Here is a 21,534-nt window from a genome sequence, read left to right as displayed (position 1 = left end):
GGATAGTGTTAGGGTTAGGGTTAGGGTTATCATCAGGCCTAGGATAGTGTTAGGGTTAGGCTTAGGGTTAGCATCAGTTCAAGGATAGTGTCAGGGTTAGCGTTGTGGTTAGCATCAGCCCTAGGATAGTGTTAGGGTTAGGGTTAGGGTTAGCATCAGCCCTAGGATAGTGTTAGAGTTAGGGTTAGCATCAGCCCTAGGATAGTGTTAGGGTTAGGGTTAGGGTTATCATCAGGCCTAGGATAGTGTTAGGGTTAGGGTTAGCATCAGCCCTAGGATAGTGTTAGGGTTAGGGTTAGCATCAGCCCTAGGATAGTGTCAGGGTTAGGGCTAGGGTTATCATCAGGCCTAGGATAGTGTTAGGGTTAGGGTTAGGGTTAGCATCAGCCCTAGGATAGTGTTAATGTTAGGGTTAGGGTTATCATCAGGCCTATGATAGTGTGAGGGCTAGGGTTAGCATCAGACTTAGGATAGTGTTAGGGTTAGGGTTAGGGTTAGCATCAGCTCTAGGATAGTGTTAGGGTTAGGGTTAGGGTTAGCATCAGCCCTTGGAGAGTGTTAGGGTTAGGGTTAGGGTTAGCATCAGCCCTAGGATAGTGTTAGTGTTAGGGTTAGCATCAGCACTAGGATAGTGTTAGGGTTAGGGTTAGGGTTATCATCCGCCCTAGGATAGTGTTAGGTTTAGGGTTAGGGTTAGCCTCAGCCCTAGGATAGTGTTAGGGTTAGGGTTAGGGTTAGCATCAGCCCTTGGAGAGTGTTAGGGTTAGGGTTAGGGTTAGCATCAGCCCTAGGATAGTGTTAGTGTTAGGGTTAGCAGCAGCCCTAGGATAGTGTTAGGGTTAGGGTTAGGGTTAGCATCCGCCCTAGGATAGTGTTAGGTTTAGGGTTAGGGTTAGCATCAGCCCTAGGATAGTGTTAAGGTTAGGGTTAACATAAACCCTAGGATAGTGTTAGGGTTAGGGTTAGGGTTATCATCAGGCCTAGGATAGTGTTATGGTTAGGGTTAGGGTTAGCATCAGTTCAAGGATAGTGTTAGGGTTAGCGTTAGGCTTAGCATCAGCACTAGGATAGTGTTATTGTTAGGGTTAGGGTTAGCATCAGCCCTAGGATAGTGTTAGGGTTAGGGTTAGAATCAGCCCTAGGATAGTGTCAGGGTTAGGGTTAGGGTTATCATCAGGCCTAGGATAGTGTTAGGGTTAGGGTTAGCATCAGCCCTAGGATAGTGTTAGTGTTAGGGTTAGGGTTAGCATCAGCCCTAGGATAGTGTTAGGGTTCGGTTAACATCAGCCCTAGGATAGTGTTAGGGTTAGGGTTAGGGTTAGCATCAGGCCTAGGATAGTGTTAGGGTTAGGGTTAGCATCACCCCTAGGATAGTGTTAGGGTTAGGGTTAGGGTTAGCATCAGCCGTAGGATAGTGTTAGGGTTAGGGTTAGCCTCAGCACTAAGATAGTGTTAGAGTTAGGGTTAGGGTTAGCATCAGCCCTAGGATAATGTTAAGGGTTAGGGTTAGGGTTAGCATCAGCCCTAGGATAGTGTTAGTGTTAGGGTTAGCATTAGCCCTAGGATAGTGTTAGGGATAGGGTTAGGGTTAGCATCCGCCCTAGGATAGTGTTAGGGTTAGGGTTAGGGTTAGCATCAGCCCTAGGATAGTGTTAGGGTTAGGGTTAACATAAACCCTAGGATAGTGTTAGGGTTAGGGTTAGGGTTATCATCAGGCCTAGGATAGTGTTAGGGTTAGGCTTAGGGTTACCATCAGTTCAAGGATAGTGTCAGGGTTAGCGTTGTGGTTAGCATCAGCCCTAGGATAGTGTTAGGGTTAGGGTTAGGGTTAGCATCAGCCCTAGGATAGTGTTAGAGTTAGGGTTAGCATCAGCCCTAGGATAGTGTTAGGGTTAGGGTTAGGGTTATCATCAGGCCTAGGATAGTGTTAGGGTTAGGGTTAGCATCAGCCCTAGGATAGTGTTAGGGTTAGGGTTAGCATCAGCCCTAGGATAGTGTCAGGGTTAGGGCTAGGGTTATCATCAGGCCTAGGATAGTGTTAGGGTTAGGGTTAGGGTTAACATCAGTTCAAGGATAGTGTTAGGGTTAGCGTTAGGGTTAGCATCTGACCTAGGATAGTGTTAGGGTTAGGGTTAGGGTTAGCATCAGCCCCAGGATAGTGTTAGGGTTAGGGTTAGCATCAGCCCAAGGATAGTGTTAGGGTTAGGGTTAGGGTTAGCATCAGCCCTAGGATAGTGTTAGGGTTAGGGTTAGCATCAACCCTAGGATGGCGTTTGGGTTAGGGTTAGCGTTAGCATCAGCCCTAGGATAGTGTTAGGGTTAGGGTTAGCCTCAACCCTAGGAGAGTGTTACGGTTAGGGATAGGGTTAGCATCAGGCCTAGGATAGTGTTAGGGTTAGGGTTAGGGTTAGGGTTAGCATGAGCCCTAGGATAGTGTTAGGGTTAGGGTTAGCATGAGCCCTAGGATAGTGTCAGGGTTAGGGTTAGGGTTATCATCAGGCCTAGGATAGTGTTAGGGTTAGCGTTAGCATCAGCTCTAGGATAGTGTTAGGGTTAGGGTTAGGGTTAGCATCAGCCCTAGGATAGTGTTAATGTTAGGGTTAGGGTTATCATCAGGCCTATGATAGTGTGAGGGCTAGGGTTAGCATCAGACTTAGGATAGTGTTAGGGTTAGGGTTAGGGTTAGCATCAGCTCTAGGATAGTGTTAGGGTTAGGGTTAGCATCAGGCCTAGGATAGTGTTAGGGTTAGGGTTAGGGTTATCATCAAGCCTAGGATAGTGTTAGGGTTAGGGTTAGCATCAGCCCTAGGATAGTGTTAGGGTTAGGGTTAGGGTTAGCATCAGCCCTAGGATAGTGTTAGGGTTAGGGTTAGCATCAGCCCTAGGATAGTGTTAGGGTTAGGGTTAGGGTTAGCATCAGGCCTAGGATAGTGTTAGGGTTAGGGTTAGGGTTAGCATCAGCCCTTGGAGAGTGTTAGGGTTAGGGTTAGGGTTAGCATCAGCCCTAGGATAGTGTTAGTGTTAGGGTTAGCATCAGCACTAGGATAGTGTTAGGGTTAGGGTTAGGGTTATCATCCGCCCTAGGATAGTGTTAGGTTTAGGGTTAGGGTTAGCCTCAGCCCTAGGATAGTGTTAGGGTTAGGGTTAGGGTTAGCATCAGCCCTTGGAGAGTGTTAGGGTTAGGGTTAGGGTTAGCATCAGCCCTAGGATAGTGTTAGTGTTAGGGTTAGCATCAGCCCTAGGATAGTGTTAGTGTTAGGGTTAGAATCAGCCCTAGGATAATGTTAGGGTTAGGGTTAGGATCAGCCCTAGGATAGTGTTAGTGTTAGGGTTAGGGTTAGCATCAGGCCTAGGATAGTGTTAGTGTTAGGGTTAGCATGAGCCCTAGGATAGTGTTAGGGTTAGGGTTAGGGTTAGCATCCGCCCTAAGATAACGTTAGGGTTAGGGTTAGGGTTAGCATCAGCCCTAGGATAGTGTTAGTGTTAGGGTTAGCATCAGCCCTAGGATAGTGTAAGGGTTAGGGTTAGGGTTAGCATCCGCCCTAGGATAGTGTTAGGGTTAGGGTTAGGGTTAGCATCAGCCCTAGGATAGTGTTAGGGTTAGGGTTAACATAAACCCTAGGATAGTGTTAGGGTTAGGGTTAGGGTTATCATCAGGCCTAGGATAGTGTTAGGGTTAGGGTTAGGGTTAACATCAGTTCAAGGATAGTGTTAGGGTTAGCGTTAGGGTTAGCATCTGACCTAGGATAGTGTTAGGGTTAGGGTTAGGGTTAGCATCAGCCCAAGGATAGTGTTAGGGTTAGGGTTAGCATCAGCCCTAGGATAGTGTTAGGGTTAGGGTTAGGGTTAGCATCAGCCCCAGGATAGTGTTAGGGTTAGGGTTAGCATCAGCCCAAGGATAGTGTTAGGGTTAGGGTTAGGGTTAGCATCAGCCCTAGGATAGTGTTAGGGTTAGGGTTAGCCTCAGCCCTAGGAGAGTGTTACGGTTAGGGATAGGGTTAGCATCAGGCCTAGGATAGTGTTAGGGTTAGGGTTAGGGTTAGGGTTAGCATCAGCCCTAGGATAGTGTTAGGGTTAGGGTTAGCATGAGCCCTAGGATAGTGTCAGGGTTAGGGTTAGGGTTATCATCAGGCCTAGGATAGTGTTAGGGTTAGCGTTAGCATCAGCTCTAGGATAGTGTTAGGGTTAGGGTTAGGGTTAGCATCAGCCCTAGGATAGTGTTAATGTTAGGGTTAGGGTTATCATCAGGCCTATGATAGTGTGAGGGCTAGGGTTAGCATCAGACTTAGGATAGTGTTAGGGTTAGGGTTAGGGTTAGCATCAGCTCTAGGATAGTGTTAGGGTTAGGGTTAGCATCAGGCCTAGGATAGTGTTAGGGTTAGGGTTAGGGTTATCATCAAGCCTAGGATAGTGTTAGGGTTAGGGTTAGCATCAGCCCTAGGATAGTGTTAGGGTTAGGGTTAGGGTTAGCATCAGCCCTAGGATAGTGTTAGGGTTAGGGTTAGCATCAGCCCTAGGATAGTGTTAGGGTTAGGGTTAGGGTTAGCATCAGGCCTAGGATAGTGTTAGGGTTAGGGTTAGGGTTAGCATCAGCCCTTGGAGAGTGTTAGGGTTAGGGTTAGGGTTAGCATCAGCCCTAGGATAGTGTTAGTGTTAGGGTTAGCATCAGCACTAGGATAGTGTTAGGGTTAGGGTTAGGGTTATCATCCGCCCTAGGATAGTGTTAGGTTTAGGGTTAGGGTTAGCCTCAGCCCTAGGATAGTGTTAGGGTTAGGGTTAGGGTTAGCATCAGCCCTTGGAGAGTGTTAGGGTTAGGGTTAGGGTTAGCATCAGCCCTAGGATAGTGTTAGTGTTAGGGTTAGCAGCAGCCCTAGGATAGTGTTAGGGTTAGGGTTAGGGTTAGCATCCGCCCTAGGATAGTGTTAGGTTTAGGGTTAGGGTTAGCATCAGCCCTAGGATAGTGTTAAGGTTAGGGTTAACATAAACCCTAGGATAGTGTTAGGGTTAGGGTTAGGGTTATCATCAGGCCTAGGATAGTGTTATGGTTAGGGTTAGGGTTAGCATCAGTTCAAGGATAGTGTTAGGGTTAGCGTTAGGCTTAGCATCAGCACTAGGATAGTGTTATTGTTAGGGTTAGGGTTAGCATCAGCCCTAGGATAGTGTTAGGGTTAGGGTTAGAATCAGCCCTAGGATAGTGTCAGGGTTAGGGTTAGGGTTATCATCAGGCCTAGGATAGTGTTAGGGTTAGGGTTAGCATCAGCCCTAGGATAGTGTTAGTGTTAGGGTTAGGGTTAGCATCAGCCCTAGGATAGTGTTAGGGTTCGGTTAACATCAGCCCTAGGATAGTGTTAGGGTTAGGGTTAGGGTTAGCATCAGGCCTAGGATAGTGTTAGGGTTAGGGTTAGCATCACCCCTAGGATAGTGTTAGGGTTAGGGTTAGGGTTAGCATCAGCCGTAGGATAGTGTTAGGGTTAGGGTTAGCCTCAGCACTAAGATAGTGTTAGAGTTAGGGTTAGGGTTAGCATCAGCCCTAGGATAATGTTAAGGGTTAGGGTTAGGGTTAGCATCAGCCCTAGGATAGTGTTAGTGTTAGGGTTAGCATTAGCCCTAGGATAGTGTTAGGGATAGGGTTAGGGTTAGCATCCGCCCTAGGATAGTGTTAGGGTTAGGGTTAGGGTTAGCATCAGCCCTAGGATAGTGTTAGGGTTAGGGTTAACATAAACCCTAGGATAGTGTTAGGGTTAGGGTTAGGGATATCATCAGGCCTAGGATGGTGTTAGGGTTAGGGTTAGGGTTAGCATCAGTTCAAGGATACTGTTAGGGTTAGCGTTAGGGTTAGCATCTGCCCTAGGATAGTGTTAGGCTTAGGGTTAGGGTTAGCATGAGCCCAAGGATAGTGTTAGGGTTAGGGTTAGCATCAGCCCTAGGATAGTGTTAGGGTTAGGGTTAGTGTTAGCATCAGGCCCAGGATAGCCTTAGTGTTAGGGTTAGCATCAGCCCAAGGATAGAGTTAGGGTTCGGGTTAGGGTTATCATCAGGCCTAGGATAGTGTTAGGGTTAGGGTTAGCATAAGCCCTAGGATAGTGTTAGGGTTAGGGTTAGGGTTAGCATCAGCCCTAGGATAGTGTTAGGGTTAGGGTTAACATAAACCCTAGGATAGTGTTAGGGTTAGGGTTAGGGTTATCATCAGGCCTAGGATAGTGTTAGGGTTAGGCTTAGGGTTAGCATCAGTTCAAGGATAGTGTCAGGGTTAGCGTTGTGGTTAGCATCAGCCCTAGGATAGTGTTAGGGTTAGGGTTAGGGTTAGCATCAGCCCTAGGATAGTGTTAGAGTTAGGGTTAGCATCAGCCCTAGGATAGTGTTAGGGTTAGGGTTAGGGTTATCATCAGGCCTAGGATAGTGTTAGGGTTAGGGTTAGCATCAGCCCTAGGATAGTGTTAGGGTTAGGGTTAGCATCAGCCCTAGGATAGTGTCAGGGTTAGGGCTAGGGTTATCATCAGGCCTAGGATAGTGTTAGGGTTAGGGTTAGGGTTAACATCAGTTCAAGGATAGTGTTAGGGTTAGCGTTAGGGTTAGCATCTGACCTAGGATAGTGTTAGGGTTAGGGTTAGGGTTAGCATCAGCCCCAGGATAGTGTTAGGGTTAGGGTTAGCATCAGCCCAAGGATAGTGTTAGGGTTAGGGTTAGGGTTAGCATCAGCCCTAGGATAGTGTTAGGGTTAGGGTTAGCATCAACCCTAGGATGGCGTTTGGGTTAGGGTTAGCGTTAGCATCAGCCCTAGGATAGTGTTAGGGTTAGGGTTAGCCTCAGCCCTAGGAGAGTGTTACGGTTAGGGATAGGGTTAGCATCAGGCCTAGGATAGTGTTAGGGTTAGGGTTAGGGTTAGGGTTAGCATCAGCCCTAGGATAGTGTTAGGGTTAGGGTTAGCATGAGCCCTAGGATAGTGTCAGGGTTAGGGTTAGGGTTATCATCAGGCCTAGGATAGTGTTAGGGTTAGCGTTAGCATCAGCTCTAGGATAGTGTTAGGGTTAGGGTTAGGGTTAGCATCAGCCCTAGGATAGTGTTAATGTTAGGGTTAGGGTTATCATCAGGCCTATGATAGTGTGAGGGCTAGGGTTAGCATCAGACTTAGGATAGTGTTAGGGTTAGGGTTAGGGTTAGCATCAGCTCTAGGATAGTGTTAGGGTTAGGGTTAGCATCAGGCCTAGGATAGTGTTAGGGTTAGGGTTAGGGTTATCATCAAGCCTAGGATAGTGTTAGGGTTAGGGTTAGCATCAGCCCTAGGATAGTGTTAGGGTTAGGGTTAGGGTTAGCATCAGCCCTAGGATAGTGTTAGGGTTAGGGTTAGCATCAGCCCTAGGATAGTGTTAGGGTTAGGGTTAGGGTTAGCATCAGGCCTAGGATAGTGTTAGGGTTAGGGTTAGGGTTAGCATCAGCCCTTGGAGAGTGTTAGGGTTAGGGTTAGGGTTAGCATCAGCCCTAGGATAGTGTTAGTGTTAGGGTTAGCATCAGCACTAGGATAGTGTTAGGGTTAGGGTTAGGGTTATCATCCGCCCTAGGATAGTGTTAGGTTTAGGGTTAGGGTTAGCCTCAGCCCTAGGATAGTGTTAGGGTTAGGGTTAGGGTTAGCATCAGCCCTTGGAGAGTGTTAGGGTTAGGGTTAGGGTTAGCATCAGCCCTAGGATAGTGTTAGTGTTAGGGTTAGCAGCAGCCCTAGGATAGTGTTAGGGTTAGGGTTAGGGTTAGCATCCGCCCTAGGATAGTGTTAGGTTTAGGGTTAGGGTTAGCATCAGCCCTAGGATAGTGTTAAGGTTAGGGTTAACATAAACCCTAGGATAGTGTTAGGGTTAGGGTTAGGGTTATCATCAGGCCTAGGATAGTGTTAGGGTTAGGCTTAGGGTTAGCATCAGTTCAAGGATAGTGTCAGGGTTAGCGTTGTGGTTAGCATCAGCCCTAGGATAGTGTTAGGGTTAGGGTTAGGGTTAGCATCAGCCCTAGGATAGTGTTAGAGTTAGGGTTAGCATCAGCCCTAGGATAGTGTTAGGGTTAGGGTTAGGGTTATCATCAGGCCTAGGATAGTGTTAGGGTTAGGGTTAGCATCAGCCCTAGGATAGTGTTAGGGTTAGGGTTAGCATCAGCCCTAGGATAGTGTCAGGGTTAGGGCTAGGGTTATCATCAGGCCTAGGATAGTGTTAGGGTTAGGGTTAGGGTTAACATCAGTTCAAGGATAGTGTTAGGGTTAGCGTTAGGGTTAGCATCTGACCTAGGATAGTGTTAGGGTTAGGGTTAGGGTTAGCATCAGCCCAAGGATAGTGTTAGGGTTAGGGTTAGCATCAGCCCTAGGATAGTGTTAGGGTTAGGGTTAGGGGTAGCATCAGCCCCAGGATAGTGTTAGGGTTAGGGTCAGCATCAGCCCAAGGATAGTGTTAGGGTTAGGGTTAGGGTTAGCATCAGCCCTAGGATAGTGTTAGGGTTAGGGTTAGCATCAGCTCTAGGATAGTGATAGGGTTAGGGTTAGGGTTAGCATCAGCCCTAGGATAGTGTTAATGTTAGGGTTAGGGTTATCATCAGGCCTATGATAGTGTGAGGGCTAGGGTTAGCATCAGACTTAGGATAGTGTTAGGGTTAGGGTTAGGGTTGGCATCAGCCCTAGGATAGTGTTAGGGTTAGGGTTAGGGTTATCATCAAGCCTAGGATAGTGTTAGGGTTAGGGTTAGCATCAGCCCTAGGATAGTGTTAGGGTTAGGGTTAGGGTTAGCATCAGCCCTAGGATAGTGTTAGGGTTAGGGTTAGCATAAGCCCTAGGATAGTGTTAGGGTTAGGGTTAGGGTTAGCATCAGGCCTAGGATAGTGTTAGGGTTAGGGTTAGGGTTAGCATCAGCCCTTGGAGAGTGTTAGGGTTAGGGTTAGGGTTAGCATCAGCCCTAGGATAGTGTTAGTGTTAGGGTTAGCATCAGCACTAGGATAGTGTTAGGGTTAGGGTTAGGGTTATCATCCGCCCTAGGATAGTGTTAGGTTTAGGGTTAGGGTTAGCATCAGCCCTAGGATAGTGTTAGGGTTAGGGTTAACATAAACCCTAGGATAGTGTTAGGGTTAGGGTTAGGGTTATCATCAGGCCCAGGATAGTGTTAGGGTTAGGGTTAGGGTTAGCATCAGTTCAAGGATAGTGTTAGGGTTAGTTTTAGGGTTAGCATCAGCCCTAGGATAGTGTCAGGGTTAGGGTTAGGGTTAGCATCAGCCCTAGGATAGTGTTAGGGTTAGGGTTAGCATCAGCCCTAGGATAGTGTCAGGGTTAGGGCTAGGGTTATCATCAGGCCTAGGATAGTGTTAGGGTTAGGGTTAACATCAGCCCTAGGATAGTGTTAGGGTTAGGGTTAGGGTTAGCATCCGCCCTAGGATAGTGTTAGGGTTAGGGTTAGGGTTAGCATCAATCCTAGGATAGTGTTAGGGTTAGGGTTAGGGTTAGCATCAGCCCTTGGAGAGTGTTAGGGTTAGGGTTAGTGTTAGCATCAGCCCTAGGATAGTGTTAGTGTTAGGGTTAGCATCAGCCCTAGGATAGTGTTAGGGTTATGGTTAGGGTTAGCATCTGCCCTAGGATAGTGTTAGGGTTAGGGTTAGGGTTAGCATCAGCCCTAGGATAGTGTTAGGGTTAGGGTTAACATCAACCCTAGGATAGTGTTAGGGTTAGGGTTAGGGTTATCATCAGGCCTAGGATAGTGTTAGGGTTAGGGCTAGGGTTAGCATCAGTTCAAGGATAGTGTTAGGGTTAGCGTTAGGTTTAGCATCTGCCCTAGGATAGTGTTAGGGTTAGGGTTAGGGTTAGCATCAGCCCAAGGATAGTGTTAGGGTTAGGGTTAGCATCAGCCCTAGGATAGTGTTAGGGTTAGGGTTAGGGTTAGCATCAGGCCCAGGATAGTGTTAGGGTTAGGGTTAGCATCAGCCCAAGGATAGTGTTAGGGTTAGGGTTAGGGTTATCATCAGGCCTAGGATAGTGTTAGGGTTAGGGTTAGCATCAGCCCTAGGATAGTGTTAGGGTTAGGGTTAGGGTTAGCATCAGCCCTAGGATAGTGTTAGGGTTAGGGTTAGCATCAGCCCTAGGATAGTGTTAGGGTTAGGGTTAGGGTTAGCATCAGGCCTAGGATAGTGTTAGGGTTAGGGTTAGCATCAGGCCTAGTATAGTGTTAGGGTTAGAGTTAGGGTTAGCATCAGCCGTAGGATAGTGTTAGGGTTAGGGTTAGCCTCAGCCCTAAGATAGTGTTAGAGTTAGGGTTAGGGTTAGCATCAGCCCTAGGATAATGTTAGGGTTAGGGTTAGGGTTAGCATCAGCCCTAGGATAGTGTTAGTGTTAGGGTTAGCATCAGCCCTAGGATAGTGTTAGGGTTAGGGTTAGGGTTAGCATCCGCCCTAGGATAGTGTTAGGTTTAGCGTTAGGGTTAGCATCAGCCCTAGGATAGTGTTAGGGCTAGGGTTAACATAAACCCTAGGATAGTGTTAGGGTTAGGGTTAGGGTTATCATCAGGCCTAGGATAGTGTTAGGGTTAGGGTTAGGGTTAGCATCACTTCAAGGATAGTGTTAGGGTTAGCGTTAGGGTTAGCATCTGCCCTAGGATATTGTTAGGGTTAGGGTTAGGGTTAGCATCAGCCCAAGGATAGTGTTAGGGTTAGGGTTAGCATCAGCCCTAGGATAGTGTTAGGGTTAGGGTTAGGGTTAGCATCAGGCCCAGGATAGTGTTAGGGTTAGGGTTAGCATCAGCCACAGGATAGTGTTAGGGTTAGGGTTAGGGTTAGCATCAGCCCTAGGATAGTGTTAGGGTTAGGGTTAGCATCAACCCTAGGATAGTGTTTGGGTTAGGGTTAGGGTTAGCATCAGCCCTAGGATAGTGTTAGGGTTAGGGTTAGCCTCAGCCCTAGGATAGTGTTAGGGTTAGGGTTAGGGTTAGCATCAGGCCCAGGATAGTGTTAAGGTTAGGGTTAGCATCAGCCACAGGATAGTGTTAGGGTTAGGGTTAGGGTTAGCATTAGCCCTAGGATAGTGTTAGGGTTAGGGTTAGCATCAACCCTAGGATAGTGTTTGGGTTAGGGTTAGGGTTAGCCTCAGCCCTAGGAGAGTGTTAGGGTTAGGGATAGGGTTAGCATCAGGCCTAGGATAGTGTTAGTGTTAGGGTTAGGGTTACCATCAGCCCTAGGATAGTGTTAAGGTTAGGGTTAGGGTTATCATCAGGCCTAGTGGAGTGTGAGGGCTAGGGTTAGCATCAGACTTAGGATAGTGTTAGGGTTAGGGTTAGGGTTAGCATCAGCACTAGGATACTGTTAGGGTTAGGGTTAGCATCAGCCCTAGGATAGTGTTAGGGTTAGGGTTAGGGTTATCATCAGGCCTAGGATAGTGTTATGGTTAGGGTTAGCATCAGCCCTAGGATAGTGTTAGGGTTATGGTTAGGGTTAGCATCAGCCCTAGGATAGTGTCAGGGTTAGGGTTAGCATCAGCCCTAGGATAGTGTTAGGGTTAGGGTTAGGGTTAGCATCAGGCCAAGGATAGTGTTAGGGTTAGGGTTAGCATCAGCCCTAGCACAGTGTTAGGGTTAGGGTTACGGTTAGCATCAGCCGTAGGATAGTGTTAGGGTTAGGGTTAGCCTCAGCCCTAAGATAGTGTTAGAGTTAGGGATAGGGTTAGCATCAGCCCTAGGATAGTGTTAGGGTTAGGGTTAGGGTTAGCATCAGCATTGGAGAGTGTTAGGGTTAGGGTTAGCATCAGCCCTAGGATAGTGTTAGGGTTAGGGTTAGCATCAACCCTAGGATAGTGTTTGGGTTAGGGTTAGGGTTAGCATCAGCCCTAGGATAGTGTTAGGGTTAGGGTTAGCCTCAGCCCTAGGAGAGTGTTAGGGTTAGGGATAGCCTCAGCCCTAGGAGAGTGTTAGTGTTAGGGTTAGCATCAGCCCTAGCATAGTGTTAGGGTTAGGGTTAGCATCAGCCCTAGGATAGTGTTAGGGTTAGGGTTAGGGTTAGCATCAGGCCTAGGATAGTGTTAGGGTTAGGGTTAGCATCAGCTCTAGGATAGTGTTAGGGTTAGGGTTAGGGTTAGCATCAGCCCTAGGATAGTGTTAGGGTTAGGGTTAGCATCAACCCTAGGATAGTGTTTGGGTTAGGGTTAGGGTTAGCATCAGCCCTAGGATAGTGTTAGGGTTAGGGTTAGCCTGAGCCCTAGGAGAGTGTTAGGGTTAGGGATAGGGTTAGCATCAGGCCTAGGATAGTGTTAGGGTTAGGGTTAGGGTTAGCATCAGCCCTAGGATACTGTTAGGTTTAGGGTTAGCATCAGCCCTAGGATAGTGTTAGGGTTAGGGTTAGGGTTAGCATCAGGCCCAGGATAGTGTTAGGGTTAGGGTTAGCATCAGCCCAAGGATAGTGTTAGGGTTAGGGTTAGGGTTATCATCAGGCCTAGGATAGTGTTAGGGTTAGGGTTAGCATCAGCCCTAGGATAGTGTTAGGGTTAGGGTTAGGGTTAGCAACAGCCCTAGGATAGTGTTAGGGTTAGGGTTAACATAAACCCTAGGATAGTGTTAGGGTTAGGGTTAGGGTTATCATCAGGCCTAGGATAGTGTTAGGGTTAGGGTTAGGGTAAGCATCAGTTCAAGGATAGTGTTAGGGTTAGCGTTAGGGTTAGCATCAGCCCTAGGATAGTGTTAGGGTTAGGGTTAGGGTTAGCATCAGCCCTAGGATAGTGTTAGGGTTAGGGTTAGCATCAGCCCTAGGATGGCGTTTGGGTTAGGGTTAGCGTTAGCATCAGCCCTAGGATAGTGTTAGGGTTAGGGTTAGCCTCAGCCCTAGGAGAGTGTTACGGTTAGGGATAGGGTTAGCATCAGGCCTAGGATAGTGTTAGGGTTAGGGTTAGGGTTAGGGTTAGCATCAGCCCTAGGATAGTGTTAGGGTTAGGGTTAGCATGAGCCCTAGGATAGTGTCAGGGTTAGGGTTAGGGTTATCATCAGGCCTAGGATAGTGTTAGGGTTAGCGTTAGCATCAGCTCTAGGATAGTGTTAGGGTTAGGGTTAGGGTTAGCATCAGCCCTAGGATAGTGTTAATGTTAGGGTTAGGGTTATCATCAGGCCTATGATAGTGTGAGGGCTAGGGTTAGCATCAGACTTAGGATAGTGTTAGGGTTAGGGTTAGGGTTAGCATCAGCTCTAGGATAGTGTTAGGGTTAGGGTTAGCATCAGGCCTAGGATAGTGTTAGGGTTAGGGTTAGGGTTATCATCAAGCCTAGGATAGTGTTAGGGTTAGGGTTAGCATCAGCCCTAGGATAGTGTTAGGGTTAGGGTTAGGGTTAGCATCAGCCCTAGGATAGTGTTAGGGTTAGGGTTAGCATCAGCCCTAGGATAGTGTTAGGGTTAGGGTTAGGGTTAGCATCAGGCCTAGGATAGTGTTAGGGTTAGGGTTAGGGTTAGCATCAGCCCTTGGAGAGTGTTAGGGTTAGGGTTAGGGTTAGCATCAGCCCTAGGATAGTGTTAGTGTTAGGGTTAGCATCAGCACTAGGATAGTGTTAGGGTTAGGGTTAGGGTTATCATCCGCCCTAGGATAGTGTTAGGTTTAGGGTTAGGGTTAGCCTCAGCGCTAGGATAGTGTTAGGGTTAGGGTTAGGGTTAGCATCAGCCCTTGGAGAGTGTTAGGGTTAGGGTTAGGGTTAGCATCAGCCCTAGGATAGTGTTAGTGTTAGGGTTAGCATCAGCCCTAGGATAGTGTTAGTGTTAGGGTTAGAATCAGCCCTAGGATAATGTTAGGGTTAGGGTTAGGATCAGCCCTAGGATAGTGTTAGTGTTAGGGTTAGGGTTAGCATCAGGCCTAGGATAGTGTTAGTGTTAGGGTTAGCATGAGCCCTAGGATAGTGTTAGGGTTAGGGTTAGGGTTAGCATCCGCCCTAGGATAACGTTAGGGTTAGGGTTAGGGTTAGCATCAGCCCTAGGATAGTGTTAGTGTTAGGGTTAGCATCAGCCCTAGGATAGTGTAAGGGTTAGGGTTAGGGTTAGCATCCGCCCTAGGATAGTGTTAGGGTTAGGGTTAGGGTTAGCATCAGCCCTAGGATAGTGTTAGGGTTAGGGTTAACATAAACCCTAGGATAGTGTTAGGGTTAGGGTTAGGGTTATCATCAGGCCTAGGATAGTGTTAGGGTTAGGGTTAGGGTTAACATCAGTTCAAGGATAGTGTTAGGGTTAGCGTTAGGGTTAGCATCTGACCTAGGATAGTGTTAGGGTTAGGGTTAGGGTTATCATCAGGCCTAGGATAGTGTTAGGGTTAGGCTTAGGGTTAGCATCAGTTCAAGGATAGTGTCAGGGTTAGCGTTGTGGTTAGCATCAGCCCTAGGATAGTGTTAGGGTTAGGGTTAGGGTTAGCATCAGCCCTAGGATAGTGTTAGAGTTAGGGTTAGCATCAGCCCTAGGATAGTGTTAGGGTTAGGGTTAGGGTTATCATCAGGCCTAGGATAGTGTTAGGGTTAGGGTTAGCATCAGCCCTAGGATAGTGTTAGGGTTAGGGTTAGCATCAGCCCTAGGATAGTGTCAGGGTTAGGGCTAGGGTTATCATCAGGCCTAGGATAGTGTTAGGGTTAGGGTTAGGGTTAACATCAGTTCAAGGATAGTGTTAGGGTTAGCGTTAGGGTTAGCATCTGACCTAGGATAGTGTTAGGGTTAGGGTTAGGGTTAGCATCAGCCCAAGGATAGTGTTAGGGTTAGGGTTAGCATCAGCCCTAGGATAGTGTTAGGGTTAGGGTTAGGGGTAGCATCAGCCCCAGGATAGTGTTAGGGTTAGGGTCAGCATCAGCCCAAGGATAGTGTTAGGGTTAGGGTTAGGGTTAGCATCAGCCCTAGGATAGTGTTAGGGTTAGGGTTAGCATCAGCTCTAGGATAGTGATAGGGTTAGGGTTAGGGTTAGCATCAGCCCTAGGATAGTGTTAATGTTAGGGTTAGGGTTATCATCAGGCCTATGATAGTGTGAGGGCTAGGGTTAGCATCAGACTTAGGATAGTGTTAGGGTTAGGGTTAGGGTTGGCATCAGCCCTAGGATAGTGTTAGGGTTAGGGTTAGGGTTATCATCAAGCCTAGGATAGTGTTAGGGTTAGGGTTAGCATCAGCCCTAGGATAGTGTTAGGGTTAGGGTTAGGGTTAGCATCAGCCCTAGGATAGTGTTAGGGTTAGGGTTAGCATCAGCCCTAGGATAGTGTTAGGGTTAGGGTTAGGGTTAGCATCAGGCCTAGGATAGTGTTAGGGTTAGGGTTAGGGTTAGCATCAGCCCTTGGAGAGTGTTAGGGTTAGGGTTAGGGTTAGCATCAGCCCTAGGATAGTGTTAGTGTTAGGGTTAGCATCAGCACTAGGATAGTGTTAGGGTTAGGGTTAGGGTTATCATCCGCCCTAGGATAGTGTTAGGTTTAGGGTTAGGGTTAGCATCAGCCCTAGGATAGTGTTAGGGTTAGGGTTAACATAAACCCTAGGATAGTGTTAGGGTTAGGGTTAGGGTTATCATCAGGCCCAGGATAGTGTTAGGGTTAGGGTTAGGGTTAGCATCAGTTCAAGGATAGTGTTAGGGTTAGTTTTAGGGTTAGCATCAGCCCTAGGATAGTGTCAGGGTTAGGGTTAGGGTTAGCATCAGCCCTAGGATAGTGTTAGGGTTAGGGTTAGCATCAGCCCTAGGATAGTGTCAGGGTTAGGGCTAGGGTTATCATCAGGCCTAGGATAGTGTTAGGGTTAGGGTTAACATCAGCCCTAGGATAGTGTTAGGGTTAGGGTTAGGGTTAGCATCCGCCCTAGGATAGTGTTAGGGTTAGGGTTAGGGTTAGCATCAATCCTAGGATAGTGTTAGGGTTAGGGTTAGGGTTAGCATCAGCCCTTGGAGAGTGTTAGGGTTAGGGTTAGTGTTAGCATCAGCCCTAGGATAGTGTTAGTGTTAGGGTTAGCATCAGCCCTAGGATAGTGTTAGGGTTATGGTTAGGGTTAGCATCTGCCCTAGGATAGTGTTAGGGTTAGGGTTAGGGTTAGCATCAGCCCTAGGATAGTGTTAGGGTTAGGGTTAACATCAACCCTAGGATAGTGTTAGGGTTAGGGTTAGGGTTATCATCAGGCCTAGGATAGTGTTAGGGTTAGGGCTAGGGTTAGCATCAGTTCAAGGATAGTGTTAGGGTTAGCGTTAGGTTTAGCATCTGCCCTAGGATAGTGTTAGGGTTAGGGTTAGGGTTAGCATCAGCCCAAGGATAGTGTTAGGGTTAGGGTTAGCATCAGCCCTAGGATAGTGTTAGGGTTAGGGTTAGGGTTAGCATCAGGCCCAGGATAGTGTTAGGGTTAGGGTTAGCATCAGCCCAAGGATAGTGTTAGGGTTAGGGTTAGGGTTATCATCAGGCCTAGGATAGTGTTAGGGTTAGGGTTAGCATCAGCCCTAGGATAGTGTTAGGGTTAGGGTTAGGGTTAGCATCAGCCCTAGGATAGTGTTAGGGTTAGGGTTAGCATCAGCCCTAGGATAGTGTTAGGGTTAGGGTTAGGGTTAGCATCAGGCCTAGGATAGTGTTAGGGTTAGGGTTAGCATCAGGCCTAGTATAGTGTTAGGGTTAGAGTTAGGGTTAGCATCAGCCGTAGGATAGTGTTAGGGTTAGGGTTAGCCTCAGCCCTAAGATAGTGTTAGAGTTAGGGTTAGGGTTAGCATCAGCCCTAGGATAATGTTAGGGTTAGGGTTAGGGTTAGCATCAGCCCTAGGATAGTGTTAGTGTTAGGGTTAGCATCAGCCCTAGGATAGTGTTAGGGTTAGGGTTAGGGTTAGCATCCGCCCTAGGATAGTGTTAGGTTTAGCGTTAGGGTTAGCATCAGCCCTAGGATAGTGTTAGGGCTAGGGTTAACATAAACCCTAGGATAGTGTTAGGGTTAGGGTTAGGGTTATCATCAGGCCTAGGATAGTGTTAGGGTTAGGGTTAGGGTTAGCATCACTTCAAGGATAGTGTTAGGGTTAGCGTTAGGGTTAGCATCTGCCCTAGGATATTGTTAGGGTTAGGGTTAGGGTTAGCATCAGCCCAAGGATAGTGTTAGGGTTAGGGTTAGCATCAGCCCTAGGATAGTGTTAGGGTTAGGGTTAGGGTTAGCATCAGGCCCAGGATAGTGTTAGGGTTAGGGTTAGCATCAGCCACAGGATAGTGTTAGGGTTAGGGTTAGGGTTAGCATCAGCCCTAGGATAGTGTTAGGGTTAGGGTTAGCATCAACCCTAGGATAGTGTTTGGGTTAGGGTTAGGGTTAGCATCAGCCCTAGGATAGTGTTAGGGTTAGGGTTAGCCTCAGCCCTAGGATAGTGTTAGGGTTAGGGTTAGGGTTAGCATCAGGCCCAGGATAGTGTTAAGGTTAGGGTTAGCATCAGCCACAGGATAGTGTTAGGGTTAGGGTTAGGGTTAGCATTAGCCCTAGGATAGTGTTAGGGTTAGGGTTAGCATCAACCCTAGGATAGTGTTTGGGTTAGGGTTAGGGTTAGCCTCAGCCCTAGGAGAGTGTTAGGGTTAGGGATAGGGTTAGCATCAGGCCTAGGATAGTGTTAGTGTTAGGGTTAGGGTTACCATCAGCCCTAGGATAGTGTTAAGGTTAGGGTTAGGGTTATCATCAGGCCTAGTGGAGTGTGAGGGCTAGGGTTAGCATCAGACTTAGGATAGTGTTAGGGTTAGGGTTAGGGTTAGCATCAGCACTAGGATACTGTTAGGGTTAGGGTTAGCATCAGCCCTAGGATAGTGTTAGGGTTAGGGTTAGGGTTATCATCAGGCCTAGGATAGTGTTATGGTTAGGGTTAGCATCAGCCCTAGGATAGTGTTAGGGTTATGGTTAGGGTTAGCATCAGCCCTAGGATAGTGTCAGGGTTAGGGTTAGCATCAGCCCTAGGATAGTGTTAGGGTTAGGGTTAGGGTTAGCATCAGGCCAAGGATAGTGTTAGGGTTAGGGTTAGCATCAGCCCTAGCACAGTGTTAGGGTTAGGGTTACGGTTAGCATCAGCCGTAGGATAGTGTTAGGGTTAGGGTTAGCCTCAGCCCTAAGATAGTGTTAGAGTTAGGGATAGGGTTAGCATCAGCCCTAGGATAGTGTTAGGGTTAGGGTTAGGGTTAGCATCAGCATTGGAGAGTGTTAGGGTTAGGGTTAGCATCAGCCCTAGGATAGTGTTAGGGTTAGGGTTAGCATCAACCCTAGGATAGTGTTTGGGTTAGGGTTAGGGTTAGCATCAGCCCTAGGATAGTGTTAGGGTTAGGGTTAGCCTCAGCCCTAGGAGAGTGTTAGGGTTAGGGATAGCCTCAGCCCTAGGAGAGTGTTAGTGTTAGGGTTAGCATCAGCCCTAGCATAGTGTTAGGGTTAGGGTTAGCATCAGCCCTAGGATAGTGTTAGGGTTAGGGTTAGGGTTAGCATCAGGCCTAGGATAGTGTTAGGGTTAGGGTTAGCATCAGCTCTAGGATAGTGTTAGGGTTAGGGTTAGGGTTAGCATCAGCCCTAGGATAGTGTTAGGGTTAGGGTTAGCATCAACCCTAGGATAGTGTTTGGGTTAGGGTTAGGGTTAGCATCAGCCCTAGGATAGTGTTAGGGTTAGGGTTAGCCTGAGCCCTAGGAGAGTGTTAGGGTTAGGGATAGGGTTAGCATCAGGCCTAGGATAGTGTTAGGGTTAGGGTTAGGGTTAGCATCAGCCCTAGGATACTGTTAGGTTTAGGGTTAGCATCAGCCCTAGGATAGTGTTAGGGTTAGGGTTAGGGTTAGCATCAGGCCCAGGATAGTGTTAGGGTTAGGGTTAGCATCAGCCCAAGGATAGTGTTAGGGTTAGGGTTAGGGTTATCATCAGGCCTAGGATAGTGTTAGGGTTAGGGTTAGCATCAGCCCTAGGATAGTGTTAGGGTTAGGGTTAGGGTTAGCAACAGCCCTAGGATAGTGTTAGGGTTAGGGTTAACATAAACCCTAGGATAGTGTTAGGGTTAGGGTTAGGGTTATCATCAGGCCTAGGATAGTGTTAGGGTTAGGGTTAGGGTAAGCATCAGTTCAAGGATAGTGTTAGGGTTAGCGTTAGGGTTAGCATCAGCCCTAGGATAGTGTTAGGGTTAGGGTTAGGGTTAGCATCAGCCCTAGGATAGTGTTAGGGTTAGGGTTAGCATCAGCCCTAGGATGGCGTTTGGGTTAGGGTTAGCGTTAGCATCAGCCCTAGGATAGTGTTAGGGTTAGGGTTAGCCTCAGCCCTAGGAGAGTGTTACGGTTAGGGATAGGGTTAGCATCAGGCCTAGGATAGTGTTAGGGTTAGGGTTAGGGTTAGGGTTAGCATCAGCCCTAGGATAGTGTTAGGGTTAGGGTTAGCATGAGCCCTAGGATAGTGTCAGGGTTAGGGTTAGGGTTATCATCAGGCCTAGGATAGTGTTAGGGTTAGCGTTAGCATCAGCTCTAGGATAGTGTTAGGGTTAGGGTTAGGGTTAGCATCAGCCCTAGGATAGTGTTAATGTTAGGGTTAGGGTTATCATCAGGCCTATGATAGTGTGAGGGCTAGGGTTAGCATCAGACTTAGGATAGTGTTAGGGTTAGGGTTAGGGTTAGCATCAGCTCTAGGATAGTGTTAGGGTTAGGGTTAGCATCAGGCCTAGGATAGTGTTAGGGTTAGGGTTAGGGTTATCATCAAGCCTAGGATAGTGTTAGCGTTAGGGTTAGCATCAGCCCTAGGATAGTGTTAGGGTTAGGGTTAGGGTTAGCATCAGCCCTAGGATAGTGTTAGGGTTAGGGTTAGCATCAGCCCTAGGATAGTGTTAGGGTTAGGGTTAGGGTTAGCATCAGGCCTAGGATAGTGTTAGGGTTAGGGTTAGGGTTAGCATCAGCCCTTGGAGAGTGTTAGGGTTAGGGTTAGGGTTAGCATCAGCCCTAGGATAGTGTTAGTGTTAGGGTTAGCATCAGCACTAGGATAGTGTTAGGGTTAGGGTTAGGGTTATCATCCGCCCTAGGATAGTGTTAGGTTTAGGGTTAGGGTTAGCCTCAGCGCTAGGATAGTGTTAGGGTTAGGGTTAGGGTTAGCATCAGCCCTTGGAGAGTGTTAGGGTTAGGGTTAGGGTTAGCATCAGCCCTAGGATAGTGTTAGTGTTAGGGTTAGCATCAGCCCTAGGATAGTGTTAGTGTTAGGGTTAGAATCAGCCCTAGGATAATGTTAGGGTTAGGGTTAGGATCAGCCCTAGGATAGTGTTAGTGTTAGGGTTAGGGTTAGCATCAGGCCTAGGATAGTGTTAGTGTTAGGGTTAGCATGAGCCCTAGGATAGTGTTAGGGTTAGGGTTAGGGTTAGCATCCGCCCTAGGATAACGTTAGGGTTAGGGTTAGGGTTAGCATCAGCCCTAGGATAGTGTTAGTGTTAGGGTTAGCATCAGCCCTAGGATAGTGTAAGGGTTAGGGTTAGGGTTAGCATCCGCCCTAGGATAGTGTTAGGGTTAGGGTTAGGGTTAGCATCAGCCCTAGGATAGTGTTAGGGTTAGGGTTAACATAAACCCTAGGATAGTGTTAGGGTTAGGGTTAGGGTTATCATCAGGCCTAGGATAGTGTTAGGGTTAGGGTTAGGGTTAACATCAGTTCAAGGATAGTGTTAGGGTTAGCGTTAGGGTTAGCATCTGACCTAGGATAGTGTTAGGGTTAGGGTTAGGGTTAGCATCAGCCCAAGGATAGTGTTAGGGTTAGGGTTAGCATCAGCCCTAGGATAGTGTTAGGGTTAGGGTTAGGGTTAGCATCAGCCCCAGGATAGTGTTAGGGTTAGGGTTAGCATCAGCCCAAGGATAGTGTTAGGGTTAGGGTTAGGGTTAGCATCAGCCCTAGGATAGTGTTAGGGTTAGGGTTAGCATCAACCCTAGGATGGCGTTTGGGTTAGGGTTAGCGTTAGCATCAGCCCTAGGATAGTGTTAGGGTTAGGGTTAGCCTCAGCCCTAGGAGAGTGTTACGGTTAGGGATAGGGTTAGCATCAGGCCTAGGATAGTGTTAGGGTTAGGGTTAGGGTTAGGGTTAGCATCAGCCCTAGGATAGTGTTAGGGTTAGGGTTAGCATGAGCCCTAGGATAGTGTCAGGGTTAGGGTTAGGGTTATCATCAGGCCTAGGATAGTGTTAGGGTTAGCGTTAGCATCAGCTCTAGGATAGTGTTAGGGTTAGGGTTAGGGTTAGCATCAGCCCTAAGATAGTGTTAATGTTAGGGTTAGGGTTATCATCAGGCCTATGATAGTGTGAGGGCTAGGGTTAGCATCAGACTTAGGATAGTGTTAGGGTTAGGGTTAGGGTTAGCATCAGCTCTAGGATAGTGTTAGGGTTAGGGTTAGCATCAGGCCTAGGATAGTGTTAGGGTTAGGGTTAGGGTTATCATCAAGCCTAGGATAGTGTTAGGGTTAGGGTTAGCATCAGCCCTAGGATAGTGTTAGGGTTAGGGTTAGGGTTAGCATCAGCCCTAGGATAGTGTTAGGGTTAGGGTTAGCATCAGCCCTAGGATAGTGTTAGGGTTAGGGTTAGGGTTAGCATCAGGCCTAGGATAGTGTTAGGGTTAGGGTTAGGGTT

This window comes from Lemur catta, unplaced genomic scaffold, assembly GCF_020740605.2.
Source record: "Lemur catta isolate mLemCat1 unplaced genomic scaffold, mLemCat1.pri scaffold_41_ctg1, whole genome shotgun sequence".
Classification (NCBI taxonomy): Eukaryota; Metazoa; Chordata; class Mammalia; order Primates; family Lemuridae; genus Lemur; species Lemur catta.
Note: the sequence above shows the minus strand (reverse complement) of the source record.